The 14517-nt window shown below is 36.7% G+C and overlaps 1 long non-coding RNA gene across 2 annotated transcripts; it reads left to right on the forward strand.

Moving 5' to 3' along the window:
• Positions 1-5504: 5504 nt before the first annotated feature.
• LOC107779505 (uncharacterized) lies at positions 5505-11566 on the forward strand. 2 transcript variants are annotated; one of them, XR_012710187.1, is made up of 3 exons: positions 5505-5760; positions 5955-6083; positions 11294-11566. It is a non-coding gene; the product is annotated as an uncharacterized LOC107779505 (long non-coding RNA). The 2 variants fall into 2 exon arrangements; XR_001646628.2 differs by lacking the exon at positions 11294-11566 and adding an exon at positions 6945-7511 and having other exon boundaries at positions 5507-5760.
• The last annotated feature ends 2951 nt before the right edge of the window (positions 11567-14517 follow it).

Here is a 14517-nt window from a genome sequence, read left to right on the forward strand (position 1 = left end):
TCCTATTCCTTCCACTATGTATGAGGCGACGATTATGGCGCTCAAGGCCAAGTGGGGAATCCCTGCTCAAATTTAAATGGTATCGGCGGCGGGGGCGGACATTGTACATTTGCAACGCCCTGTGTATTGGGCATTTTACGCGTACCCCTTTGTTATCGGGTGTTGATACCCAATTTTCTCTGTATATTTTAATATGCAAAATACTTTAAAAATAGCATATGTATGCATGTATAAGTATGTCCAAATATTTTATTATTTTTCCTTAATTTTTAAAGATTTTTAAATCGATTTACTGCCCTATTTTATCCATAAAAACCCAATAATTATTCTCAAAATTATCATTTTGGTGATTCATTTATTGTATTCTCATACTTATGCTAAAGTATAGATAATATAATTTTTGCATATTTTTACAAAGTCATTTAGTATTTTAAAAGTTAAATTGTATATAATTACAACATTAGCCTCTTTTAAGATTAATTACGTTTATGCGCTATAAATTATTTTTGTACCTTTAATTTATTTTTAAAAATTAATTTATTATTTTTTATAAATTAAATAGGAAAATTGGTTATTTAAATGTTAGCCCAATTTCATTTCGATTATAGCCTAATTCTGATCCCAATTGAACTCAATTGAAACCATTTGAACCCCCGACCCAATTTTGATTTAATCCGACTCAAACTCATCTTCATAACCCGCCCATTTGCCCGTTTTGATACAGGGCGTTGATCATTCAGATCAACGGCCAACAACCATCCTTGCCTTTTTAATTCAAACGACCCCTAACCCTAGCTTCATTTCCAATTCTGCCGCCTCTGAATCCCCTTCTCTCTCAACTCTCTCTCAAATCCTCTCAAACCCTAGCCGCCGCCATCAACTACAACCCTAATACCTCCCCAAAGCTATGCTTCCCAAAGTCATCAGAGACCTATATCCACCTCTCATGGCTTCTACGTGCTCGATTATTATGGTCTCGAGGCTAGATTTCGAAAGAGCTTGGTCCAGGCTTGTTCGATTGCAGTTCATGACTATTCTCCGGTCGTCTCTGACTTTTTCTCCAGCCAGCCATGGCTATTCGAGTCAGACTCTTGTCTCTCCTGCTTAGATCATTGCTTTTCAAAGCATTTCTCACCACTTGGGGTTCTTCTGAAACCTTAGCCATTAAGGTTCCTTCGATTTCTTTTTAGATCTGTTTCAGATCTATGTTTGCTCTGAACTCCTAAGTATTTTTCTCAAATTTTCTTTTAAAACTCTGCTTTCAAAACCCCTTATCTTTCCGATTAGGGTTTCGGTTAAGTTATTTCAAAATGTTTCTCTGATTCTTTGACATGTTTGGATATGTTTGCTTATATCGTTCTTCTACCTGAGTTTGCATGTTAAAACCCCCAATTTCTTTTAACTGTTTACTAAACGAATGTTTGTTTGCCTGAGTTTTGTCCGATGTGTTTGCTTATTCTCTTTTAAAACTCTCTTATTGTTGAAAATCCCAGGGTTTTGGGTCTGAGACTGTTCGTTTAAGCGCATGACTCGATTTGAAGTTCTTTATTTTGAAATATTTTGCTCCCTTTGTTGTGATTCATCTGATTGCTGGGTTTCTATCTTCTCTAAAACTCAAATATGCTCGAAACCCTATTTTTTCTAAAGGGGTTTTCCTCACTTGCTCTGTGAGACCTTTGCATGCTTTTGATATTCTATGTTGTCTTCACTACTTGACCTACTGGACTGTCATGCTTCGAGTGTTGCTATCTACTGAATCTTTGTGCTACTGTTGTGTGCTATTTCTTCTTGCCAACAGGCCTAGCCTCGCATGTATAATGTTTATGCACCCTATTTATATGTTGAGTCTCTTTCTTTGACTAATTTTCAAACTCGTGACTAAGTTTAAACTTTTCCTTTGTGAGATTCTGATTTCACTCGCCTATTAAGGTTAATTGATTTCTTTCCTGTTTTGCCTTACTGGATCCTTTCCAAAATTAGAGTATCTCTGTACCTAGACTCGAATTTCTTACTTGTTATTTTACTACATCTTTTATGGCAACTTTCAGCTGCTTTTAATTGATTGCTTTCCTTATTTCGAACCTGTCACTGCCCGTTAAGCAAGTGACCCCTTAATTCAGGGCAATCATTTGTATAATTGATTCTGAATCATGATTGTTTCCATGTTTGTAGCTTATTACCTCTTTCTTACTTGTTCTCCAAAAACTATAAACGCACGTTACTTCTTCTCTTTCTAAAACGCGAACACTTTTAGTTCTGAACTCACACTTACACTCAAACCCTCTTTCTTGCTTTACTACTACTTGGGTTACTACCTGTTTAGCCGGCTGAAAGCCAAGGCTATATTTCGAAGTCCTGCTGCTTTTCTTTACTGCACTTTACTTCTTTGACTGGTATATTCTAATTAAGTTTTTCAGCACCAACAACAACATGCTTACTTACTGATTTTGCATTCTTGTCTGCCTACTGCTTGTATTTAATTCAGTAGCATTGTTTAGCATGTTGTAATTTCATTTCTCCTGTTCTAAATCAATGTATTATGAATCCAAAATTCCTACCCCAATGTGATTAATACTTGTGGTTAGTTTGGGGCATGACATCATTGAATATTGCTGAGCATGACCCAAACTTGATCCTCCTAGGATCATAACCTCCATGTTACCCTTATATGTTGTGTGTTCTGGTTGATTTACAAGCATGATAACACTCACTATTTGTTGTGCATGCCCAAAATTAACCCATGCCTAAGTATATAGGCCCTCTTGCAATGGAGTCCCAATCCTCTGCCCCCTTTGCGTGAAGTTATCAATTCTTTGAAGTGTTAATGGCTGATTCCCCTCACCCTTTCCCTCTCCTTTATTCCCTCAGTTCTTAGAACTCAGTTTTTGCACTTTTCACTCTCTTCTTAGACTTAAGTTCTGCCCCTCCCCCTCATGTGAGCCTTGCCTTGGGACATGAGCTACCTCTGAACTTGGACACTTGAGGGCTGGCAGTTCCACACTGCACTTGTCCCTATTCTGGTTATGAAACTTGGGTGTGAGCACTGTCCGGGGTCCTATTGAGGCCCTTAGGGAACTCTGACACACTCAAGTATGAGAAAAGCTTTGGATCAATAGTATTTTGAGTTAGTTTATCTCATAACTCAGAGAGGAAGTCAAGAATCAGGCTTCCTCTGGTTGTAACATTTCTTTGTACTTTTTCTAATGTAATTTATTATTCATGGTTTGTAATAATTTGTAATGAACATTTAAGACTGGCTAGTGAAAAAAGGGTTGGGAAATTATGCATGCTCAAGGGTAGAAAACATGCATATAGGACTGCATTCTCTACTTGTTCAAATCGCATTTAGAAAACATGCCTATAGGACTGCTCCAATTCTTTATATTCACATTACATTTAGAAACCATGTCTATAGGACTTTTTCAACATCACATCTAGATAACCTGCCTATAGGGATTGTCTAAAATTCTACACATTTCTCACCGTTTAGATATCATGTCTTTTTTAGGGCCCAATTGGTTATAACCTAGTAGCATGCTGAAATCAGTAACACATAGAAATCATGCCTATAGGGGTACTTAAATAAATTTGAGTCGTTCCATTCACATTCAATATTAGATATCATGCCCATGTGGATTAGAGCCAGTAATAGTAGATACCATCATCTACAGAATTTGGAACTAGTCTAATTTAAATTCGTCTATTCTGAACCTATGTTTAATAGTTCCCTTAGTTTCAACAAGGTTTAGCAAGCATGCCTATAGGATTTCAAGTAGTACGTATTGAGTTATCACTGTCTTACCACCTTCTGAATTTAGTAGATATCATGCCTATAGGACCCTGTCTAAACACTTAGGTAAGATTTAGAGTAATAACTGTAAAATTGAATCCGCCTTTGTTAATTGTTACAACCAGTAGGCAGGCCTGATTCAGACTTCTTATCTGAGTTATAAATTGATCTGCCTCAACAATTAACTTCCCTCGTCTTTATGTGCTTTAAATCAGACCTAAAAAGTATGTGCAAGTCATGTTAGTTATGTGCTTTTGTTTTGAGGAGGTATACAAGAGCCCTTTGTCTGTTTACATGCTTCCCCTTTATATGCCATATTATCTGTTTTTGTATGTCGCCTTAGATTTTTATCCTTTGAAACCAATTAGCCTAATATCTCCTCCCTTTAGGAATAGTAGTCCTAAGTGCCTCCGGGACTGATAGGATAGGGACAGGTAATAACATACAATAGTAATCAAGACCAATCTGCGCTGTAATACCTTAACGGGGTGGGAAGGGTAGATATGTATATGATGACCGGTACGCTAATGCCACGTGTAACCCCTTCTTTTGAGGAGTAATTTCAGGTATTGCATTGATGTGATCCATATTTTTTGTAAACCTAGGACCCCCTTTCTTTATTTTCCCTTCTTTTTTTAAGCATTGTAACTCCTTATTTAAAATCGGCTCTTTTAATTGCTCTTTCAAACTTTGTTTACTTTCAAACTATTGTGCATTGAAACCACACTAGTGGATCCTAAGGGGTGCCTAACACCTTCCCCTTGGGATAATTTCAAGCCCTTACCCAATCTCTGGTTACCTAAACAAACTTATAATTGAATCTCGATTGGTGTCCTAATGCACCTTAATCATTAGGTGGCGACTCTTCAAATGCAAAAACCTAGTTTCCAAAAGGAACGAGTTGTCCTTCAAAATGTCATAAACCCGATTTTGCGAGAAAAAGGGGGCACGACATCAGGTACACGCTTCCTCTCACCTCTATGTTGGTGGACTTCTGCCACTTTTACGAAGTGTGCCCGACCCAACTCTCTCCGTACGTGTACAAACTCTTCCTCATGCTTATCAAGCATGCAAAGCTTGCCGGCGAGGAATTTCTTTGAGGCACCTGCTTCATATCTTTGTCCCTCAATTTCTTCGGGGTTCAATGATCCATATGCATCATCGAGGAACCAAGAGCTTAGTGGTGAAGATGGACGATAAGGCCAATCGCCGCTTCTGGGAAAACTACTTCTATGTGCGGATAGAGCACCTTGTGGCGGACTCGACAGGGTTCCCAGAGACGTGGAACTTCGCTCGTGAGTTTTCCTTTATTTATTTTATGATTCCTCTGCATTACTAGAAACATAGCATTTTCCTACGAAAATTTCCCACGAAAAAAATTATTAGTGGCAATTCCCACCGAAATACAATGGAAAAATTAAAATTTTCGAATAAATAACATTTCCCATAAACTATTCGTGGGAAAGTTTTGGCGGAAAAATGCGCGCCTTTTAATTCTCTCCGATTCAGTGAAAAAATTTATTAAAAAAATAATATTATACAATTCAAAAAAAAATCCCAGAGAAGACAATGGGAACTTAAACAAACAATAAAATGTGTACGAAATTTTTTGAATTTTTAATTTTTTTAATAATTATGAAAAAACTTTCCCACAGAACTTTCCCACGGTAGTAGTGGGAAACTTTTTATTATTAACGTTTTACAACTTTTCTCTCAGGTCTTTTAGTGTTTTCCCCCTCTGTTTCTCTCGAGAAGATTTATTGTGTCTCATACAACTTATACTAGTTGTATGAGACTCATTTTTGTCTTACAAATTTGTGGACCCCAATATACTTCTGGTCTACAGAAATCTGGGTCCATAAAACTGTGAGACAAAAAAGTTGCTCATACAACTAGTATCAGTTGTATGAGACTCAAAATAAAATTTTTCGTCTCTCTCACTCCACGCAGAGACGAGTTTCCATTCCCAGGTAAGTCGACCTCTCTCTCTCTCACTCACTCACCCGATCTCCTTTTTTCGTTTTGATTTCCCCCAAAAGACTTCGAATTTTAGGGATTTTATACTGTTTTAAACCCTAGGTTTAAAAAATTAATGTTGTTCTCTTAATTTTATACTGTTTCAAACCTCGATATATACTTTAATAAACTTTAATCGTTATAACAGAAGACATCAACTCACCTAGAAAGGGGCTTACAGTCTTCAGGATCCAGCAGTACTATGTTACGCCAGTCATGGCAAAGTTTTCGACTATCATTCAGAGTAATATACTTCATATCTCCTATCTACGCATATGTGAGTAAGTTCTCAGTTAACATGTTATAATCTGAGTAGTTGTTGATATATTTAGCTTGACATCTAATAATGTTGAAAAAGTATGTTGTACTGTAAGTTTTTTCTTTTTTATTTATGAAATAGATATCTATTGTTAGAGCATGCGGGGTTTTGAGATTTGTGTCTTGTGTGTGTGTGAATTAAGTGATGGGTGATTTGGCATTATGGAGTAAGTTCATTGTTTGTGAAAAGGCTGATTTTTAAATTTAAATTTGGTTTTCTTTACTTAGATCAGATGTACTCTCAGTAAAGTGTATTCGTCAAACCTATAATCAGCATGACTACTGGTCATTTCGTATTTTAGATATGTAAACCAAGATATTCTATTGCTTCGAATGTTCGAAATTAGTTTTTCTAGTTATCCTTTTTCCCTTCAAGCTCTTCTGATTATGCAGCACGAGTTAATTTAACCAGAAACGGATAGTGCTTAGGAAGTGCTTTTGCCTAAGATAGTACTTATTAAGCATTAAAAGGAGAAATATTAAAACAGTAATTAGGTATATAAGGAGCAGGTGTGCCGTGTGAAAATATATGAAAATGATCAAAATAGTGATGTACTGCTTAGGGGACTAGTACATTGTACATCTTTTCTCTGAACATTATTTTTCAACTTTTCACCCACTTCTCTTTCGTTGAAAAGTCTATTCTATCCAAAAAGTAATCTTTTGGTTAACTTATGTGCATTTATGAATTGGCACGTTAAAGAGCGAATATAATGGCAGAGATAGGAAGAAGAATAACGAAGATGATTAAGTTCTTTCCAGATGTAATTGGGAATATATAGGGAATATATCATTTCTTAAGATATTGTTTATTTTTCAGGAAAAGGCTAAAGGAAGACTAGTTACTCATAATGAGGTATTTGAGGAAATCCACATGAAGAAGTTGAAGGATAGAATAAAAACGACTTGAGTCGATCCGCGCGCGGAGACAACCCATGTAAAATTAATGAGCTTTATTTTAAACTAGCTTATTTGTTGGTAACTTATTAATGAGCTTTTCAAAATGCAAAGAGCTCCAAAAACTGTAAAAGTCTCATTAGTTTTAAGTCTGAGGATGTGGTGAATGCTGAGAGCTGTAAGGAGTTTTAAGCTAGTTTAATAGTACTGCTCATTAGTACTGCTCTTTCTTCTAATAGTACTGATCTTTCTTAAGCCTTCTTCAGAGGCAAAGGATGAAGTTAATTTTCTTATGAGTCCCCTAAAATGATGCATTTGTTCTTCTGAATTTCTAGTTCATTAGCTATAATCGCCATTATACTCGGGGATGTGTTTGTTCTTGTTGTTGTATGTTTATTGCTCTACTATTTTTTCTGCACTCGAAAAATGTCATCTTAGAAAAATGGGTCACAGATTCTTTAGGATTGTGTTTGTTGAAAAGAATATTGATTGGTTTGGGGTGGTAAAAGTTTGGCAATTAGTAGCATAAATCACATGGGGTTTGAGTCTGGCATTCTGTCTTTAGTTTCATTTTGGTCTGCAACTGTTAATCAAGACTAGCCTCTGTTGCATAATAGGAATCGAGACGGGATGTATGATTGTCAATACTAGACGGTACTTTTGGCCTTTTGGGTAGGGGGGGGGGTGTGGCCATTCTTTTTAAGCTACTAGCTACTAGCTACTAGTTCTCCATTACTTGTAATAGTTACATCTCCAGTACTTTTTAAACAACTAGGTACTATATTAGTTGATCATTTTCTTACCTTTTTCCTGGTTTTTAAACCATAAGTTAAATTGGTCGCACATTATATGCCAAGAGTGCATTCATATAAAGTTCAGAAAGGACATAAAATAAGGAAAAAAAATGAAAAAGAAAATTGTACATGAATAAAGATTGGAGTTATAGAGGTGGAAATAAGATGTGTTTTACTACCCCTCCAATTTGTTGTTTGTTTACTTGATACTGCTTGTATCCTTGTTGCCATTCTCTTTTTTCTTCTAAAAGTAAGAAACTCATACTTTCGGGTTTGACCTTTTTTTGTTCATTTTGAGTTAAGCAATATATCTACTAATGAACTGAATTCTTGGACAGAAGTACATCCTTCACTAATTTATCTAAATTCAAGCTTGATGAACCCTCTACTCTAGTAGCATCTTCTACCAATGTTTTCCATTCACTCACCTTCTTCTTCACCTTCTTACTCAATTTTTTCCACTTATTCAAGTTGCATTTGGGATGGGCAAATGGGATTTGTGTAGAATTTGCATCAAATATGCATTTGCATTGCAATCGTTATTATTGTTCAGTACATGATATAACTTATACAGTCAAGTATTTGAGTATTTATGGGAAGGTATGTTAGTAATTTACATTCTTTTTAACGTAGGCTAATCTTGATAGTCAAATGCAGGGAGCTTCATATTTAAGTTTAAACTTTCTCTTACATTCTATGTTGCGCGACTCTCTTACCATCTGTATATAATGTGTTTTTCTCTCTTCTTTGGGCTAAAGCAAAAGAAGCAAAATTGCACCTTTTTAGGCAATGGATACCCTACTGTCCTTATTTAGCTTTACAACTTTTGCTTGTCTTTTTGACCTCACAAGTTTCGCACTGTGACGATCCCGCCAGTCGTCTCAAAGAGTTATCGCTCCGTTTCCCCCATTTTAGCTTCTTTATGCTTCGTTATCCGTATTTTAGTGGTATCGGATTGGGCGGATCGAGTCCAGAATGAGTTTGGTGAAGTTTGAGACATTTAGTCTCTTTTAAGAAGGCTTACGTTGGAAAAGTCAACCGGATGTTGACTTATGTGTTATAAGGATCGAAAGTGAGTTCTGATGGTTCGGTTAGCTTCGGGAGGTGATTTATAACTTAGGAGCGCAATCGGAATGTGTTTTGGAGTTGTAGAGAAGATTTAGGCTTAAATTGGCGAAGTTGATATTTTGGCGGTTCCGGTTGATAGGCGAGATTTTGATATAGGCTTGGAATGTAATTCCGAGAGTTGCAGTAGCTTCGTTGTGTCATTTGGGATGTGTGTGCAAAATTTCAGGTCATTCGGACGAGATTTGATAGACTTTTTGATCGAAAGCATAATTTAAGAGTTCTTGGAGTTCTTAGACTTGAATCCTATGTTAAATTGGTGATTTGATATTGTTGTGAGCGTTCTGAAGTGTTGAACAAGTTTGAACGATATCATGGGATATGTTGGTACAATTGGTTTGAAGTTCCGGGGGTTCCGGGTAGGTTCCGGGATGTTTTAGGCTGAAAATCATAGCTGTAGCAGGTCCAGAAGGGTTGCAGGCCTCAGAACCCACTAGCGCGGTCCGCACAAAAAGAAGTGCGGCCAAGGTAGGTGCTGTGCAGACCACACAAAAAGAAGTGCGGCCAAGGTAGGTGATGTGCGGACCGCACAAAAAGAAGTGCGGCCAAGGTAGGTGCTGTGCGGACCCCACAAAATGCAGTGCGGCCGCGGTGGGGAGCTATTCACCGGTCCTGCTTCGGAAGCTCATATGTTTTGATCTACAAGAAAGTTTGAGATGATTCAAAAACAAAAGTTGTAGTCCTTCGTGTGCAGTTTTAAGAAAGGTAAGGATATCATAATTTGGAGATCTGTAGCGAAAGTTATGGCCAAAATACTAAAGTCTGTCATTGCAGATGAAAACATGTGCGACCGCAATCGTTTTTTTGCGGACCACACTGGTTTTGTGCGGACTGCGGTCATTTTTGTGCGGACCGCAGAGGTGGAAATCTGTGGGGTACTCTATAAATAAGAGGTTTTGGGTTTTATTTAATATTTTGACCTAGAGAGCTCGGATTTTGGCGATTTTTCGAAGGTTTTTCAAGAAATTCATCGGGGTAAGTGATTCTAACTCAGATTTGGCTAGAGTACATGAATCTATCCTTGAATTCATCATTTAATTCGTGATTTGAGATGGAATTTGGGAAGAAAATTTGTGGAAACTTCCAAAAATATAAAATGATGATTTGAAGGACCAAATTGTACTGGAATTGGATAATTTTGGTATGGTTAGACTCGTGAGGGTATGAGGATTCTAAAAATGTAAATTTTATCCGAATTTGAGACGTGGGACTGAGGCTCAGGTTTTGGTAATTTCGGGAATCGTGCCCTTTGGTGATTGTTTTCGCTTGGGCTTTGTTCCCTTAGCATATTTTGACGTATTCCTTCTAATTTTGGATAGATTCGATGCGCGTGGAGGCCGATTCAAGGGGCAAAGGCGTCGCGAGTTAGAGATTTAGCCGGTTCAAGGTGAGTAATGATTGTAAATAATGCTCTGAGGGTTTGAAACCCAGAATTGCACATCGTAGTGCTATATTGAGGTGAGACACACGCTTGATGACGAGCGTGGGGTCGTGCACTATTGGAGATTGTGACTTGGTCCGTCCCGATTGATGATTTTGCGCGTATTTAACTGAAACTTATTTACTATCATCATGATTTGGGATGATTGCCATATTTGGGCTTCGTGCCAACTATTTGAATCCTTCGGTGATGTTTATTACTATTTCCTCATTGTTTTGACTTATTACTTGAACTCAGTCACGTTATTTTCCACTGTTTTACTACTTAACCATTTTTACTTAGTTTTGAGACTTAAATAATATTTTAAATGATGTTTTGGGCTGAAAAATACTGTTTTACTATTGCCCGAGGGCTTGTGATGATTTTTAGACTGAGTAAGGCCGAGGGCCTAGTTATGAGGATACATTGATACTGATATGAGGCCGATGACCTGAGATACACAAATATGCCACGAGGTGGCTTGATTGATATGAGGCCGAGGGCCTAGATTTGATGCTACGAGATGGCTTGATAATGCGCTTGGGCCATAAGGGGCCCCTTCCGGAGTCTATACACCCCCAGTGAGCGCGGGTACCCATTGTAATGTGAGATTGAGCCTGAGGGGATGATATTGTTCTGAGATTGAGCCCGAGGGGCTGGTACTGTTCTGAGATGTTGCCCGAGGGGCAGATTCATTGATACTATGCCCGAGGGGCGAACTTCTATTTGTTCACTTACCTATCAATTACTTGTTTTACTTGTTAAAAAGGGATTTTACTTGACTCTTCACTGTTTTACTGTTTTAAGTGATTTTTTTACTGCTTCAGTATAGAATGCCTTATGTTTTACGTGTTTTCTTACTTTCAGTCGTTATTTAAATTTGTTACTCACTGAGTTGGAGTACTCACTTTACTCTCTGCAACCTGTATGCAGATTCAGGCGTAGCTGGTACTGCTCCTGAGTGCTGATTCCTCCAGTTCCAGGCGGTTTTTGGAGACTACGAGGTAGTTGTTGACGTCCGCAGTCCCGTGTCTCTACTTCTCTATCATTTCTTTTTGATTTCAAACACTTGTAGTAGTTTAAGACTTTAGCAGACTAGTATTATGGTTTAGAGATGCTTGTGACTTGTGACACCCTGGTTAGGGCTGTGTCGGATTGGACTTTCCGCATTGTTATCGATATTTCCGCTATTTAGTATTGTTTAAATCATGTTTAGACTATTTTTATGTTGATTAACTGCTTTAAAAGTTGAGTTAGGTTGAACTGGCTGGCCTTGTCTTCACGAGAGGTGCCATCACGACCGGGTTCGGGGTTAGGGTCGTGACACGCACATAGTGCCATTTTGCAAATCTTGCTTATGTTTGGTAGGTAGATAATGAAATAAGCTCTTATTTGTTTTTGCTTAAAATGCTACAGAATCAACTTCTTGTTGAATTTTACCTATCACTCATGTAACAATATCATCTAAATTCAAATACCATCTCTTTTGGTTAATTGTTGTTCTTCCATTGCTCTTGTGTCGATTTGGTGCTGCTTCGTTGATGTTATGTGTTTTCCTTATCTCTCTATTTTTTATTGTGATAATGACCTGATGTACCTATGATGGCAAAACCTTGTAGATAGATTAACTTTTGCATTCAGAGATGAAGAAGCAAAAGAGAAAGAAAAATGAAGAATAATTCTAGGACCAGATAAAAACCAAAAACTAAATGTAGTTCATTCTTGAGCTGTTCAAAAATGAGGAAAAATCTAAAGACTCTTTCATATAAATCAGAATCTAATATTTCTATGTTCCTTCATTTGTGTCTGCTTATTGAGATTTTGTATGTAAAAAACTTTGATTGGGGAAATATACTGGAATTCATCTTTTTGTTTCCCCATTACAAATACTGGAGAACTAGTAGATAGTTGCTAGTAGCTTATGGGTATTGATTTTTACAAAAGAGATGGGTGTAGTAATTTTTCCCTATTAGAAGTATTGATACATTGTCTACACAATATCTTTTCGTGTTTTCACTTTAAAGTTTAAGAAATAAAGATACTTGTATAAATTTTCTTTAAACTTTTACTTTAATAATATTTGTAATTTTTTACAGTATAATTTCAAACGAATCTTGGAGGAGTTCATTCAAAGCCAGCCGATTGATGATCAAGGTAGGCCAGTCCAACCAACCCAAGAGGAGATCATGGACATGTGGATTAAGGCAGTTGGTGGTTGTTGATACCCAATTTTTTTTGTATATTTTTTAATACGCAAAATACTTTTAAAATAGCATATGTATGCATATATAAGCATGTCCAAATATTTTATTATTTTTTCTTAATTTTTAAAAGATTTTTAAATCAATTTATTACCTTATTTTATCCAAAAAATCTAATAATTATTCCCAAAATTATCATTTTGGTGATTCATTTATTAGAATTTCATATTTATGCTAAAATATAGCTAAGATAATTTTTGCATACTTTTACAAATTTATTCAGTATTTTTTTAAGCTAAATTGCATATAATAGCAATATTAGCCTATTTTAAGATTTAACTACGTTTTTATTTATAAAAGTAAGACCAACATTTTTAACGTGATAATTATAGATTTTAAATCATTTCAATACATTTAATTTATTTTCAGAAATTAATTTGCTATTTTTATAAAATAAATAAGGGAAAAGTGGCTATTTAAAATCTTGTCCAATTGTGTTTCAATTGTAGCCTGAATTGAACCCCCAATTTAAACCCAATTACCCAGCTCAAATCCTAATCGTACCCGACCCCCGACCCAATTTAAATAACCCACCCGGATCCCCTACCTACCGGTTCGATCCAGGCCGTTGATGAAAATGATCAACGTCTACTAGACCTCCGTTCCTAATTAATCCCAAAGACCCCCCTAACCCAAACCATTTCACACACCCAGCCGCCTCTGAATCCCCTTCTCTCTCAATCCTCTCTCCAACCCTCTCCAATCCTAGCCGCCGACATCAACTACAAACCCTAAAATCTTCCAAATCCATGGCTTCCAAGGTCATCGGAGGCCTGTATCCACCTCCCATGGCTCTTGCGTGCTCGATTATCATGGTTTCGAGGCTAGATCTTGATAAAGATTTGTCCAGACCTTGGTCGATGTCAGTATATGGCCGTTCTCCGATCGTCTTTAACCTTTCTCCGTCCACCCATGGCTATTCGAGTCCGACTCTCAACTCTCATGCTCAGATCGATGATTTTCAAAGCCTTTCTCACCACTTGGGGTTCTTCTGAAATCCTAGCCTCTAAGGTTCTTTCGATTTCTTCTAGATCTATTTCAGATATGTGTTTGCTCTAAACTTCTAAATGTTCTCTCAAAGTTCTTTTAAAACTCTACCATCAAAACCCCTTATCTTTCTAATTAAGGTTCTGTTAAGTTATTTCGAAACCCTTATTTGATTTTTGATATGTTTTGCTGTGTTTGCTCATATTATCCTTTTGCTTGAGTTTGCATGTTAAAACCCCTAATTTCTTTTAACTATTTATTCAATGAATATTTGTTTGCATGAGTTTTTGTCCGATCTGTCTATTTATCTTTCTTTTTAAAAAAAAAATGAAACCCTTCTATTGTTGAAAATATTATGGCTTTGGATCTGAGACTGTTCGTGTAAGTGCAGAAGTTACTTTTAAAAATCTCTTTGTGTTTCTATCTTCTCTTTAACTCACCTATGTTGAAAACCTTAATTTTTCTAGGTTTCTTCGTTTGATTTTGTGACTGGCCTATTCTTGTTTGAGTCTCTGTGACTATCTCGCTTCGAATGTGTTTCTACTGAGTTTCTTATGCCTAACTTACATCAGCTCTATGTGCTTGTGTTCGTCTTGACTGGTCAAGACTTGCCTCTTTGCTTGCTATGTTTGGTTACTCATATCTCACTCTATTTATATGCTAAAACATGATTCATGACTCTCTCTCTGATTGACTCTGAGCTTCCTGTTTCTTGGCTTGATTTGAAAATTTCCCTTTAGACTTACGATTCTCCTATTTTAACTTGGTTTATTTCTTATTCATGGGAACCCATGTTACTCTTCTTAAATTAGTAATTTCGAATCCTTGATACCATGATTTACTACGTGCTGATTTCGATTATCTCCATATTCTACAACTTTATTTTGTTTTCTTACCTTATTTGGTTAA

This window comes from Nicotiana tabacum, chromosome 6, assembly GCF_000715075.1.
Source record: "Nicotiana tabacum cultivar K326 chromosome 6, ASM71507v2, whole genome shotgun sequence".
Classification (NCBI taxonomy): domain Eukaryota; kingdom Viridiplantae; phylum Streptophyta; class Magnoliopsida; order Solanales; family Solanaceae; genus Nicotiana; species Nicotiana tabacum.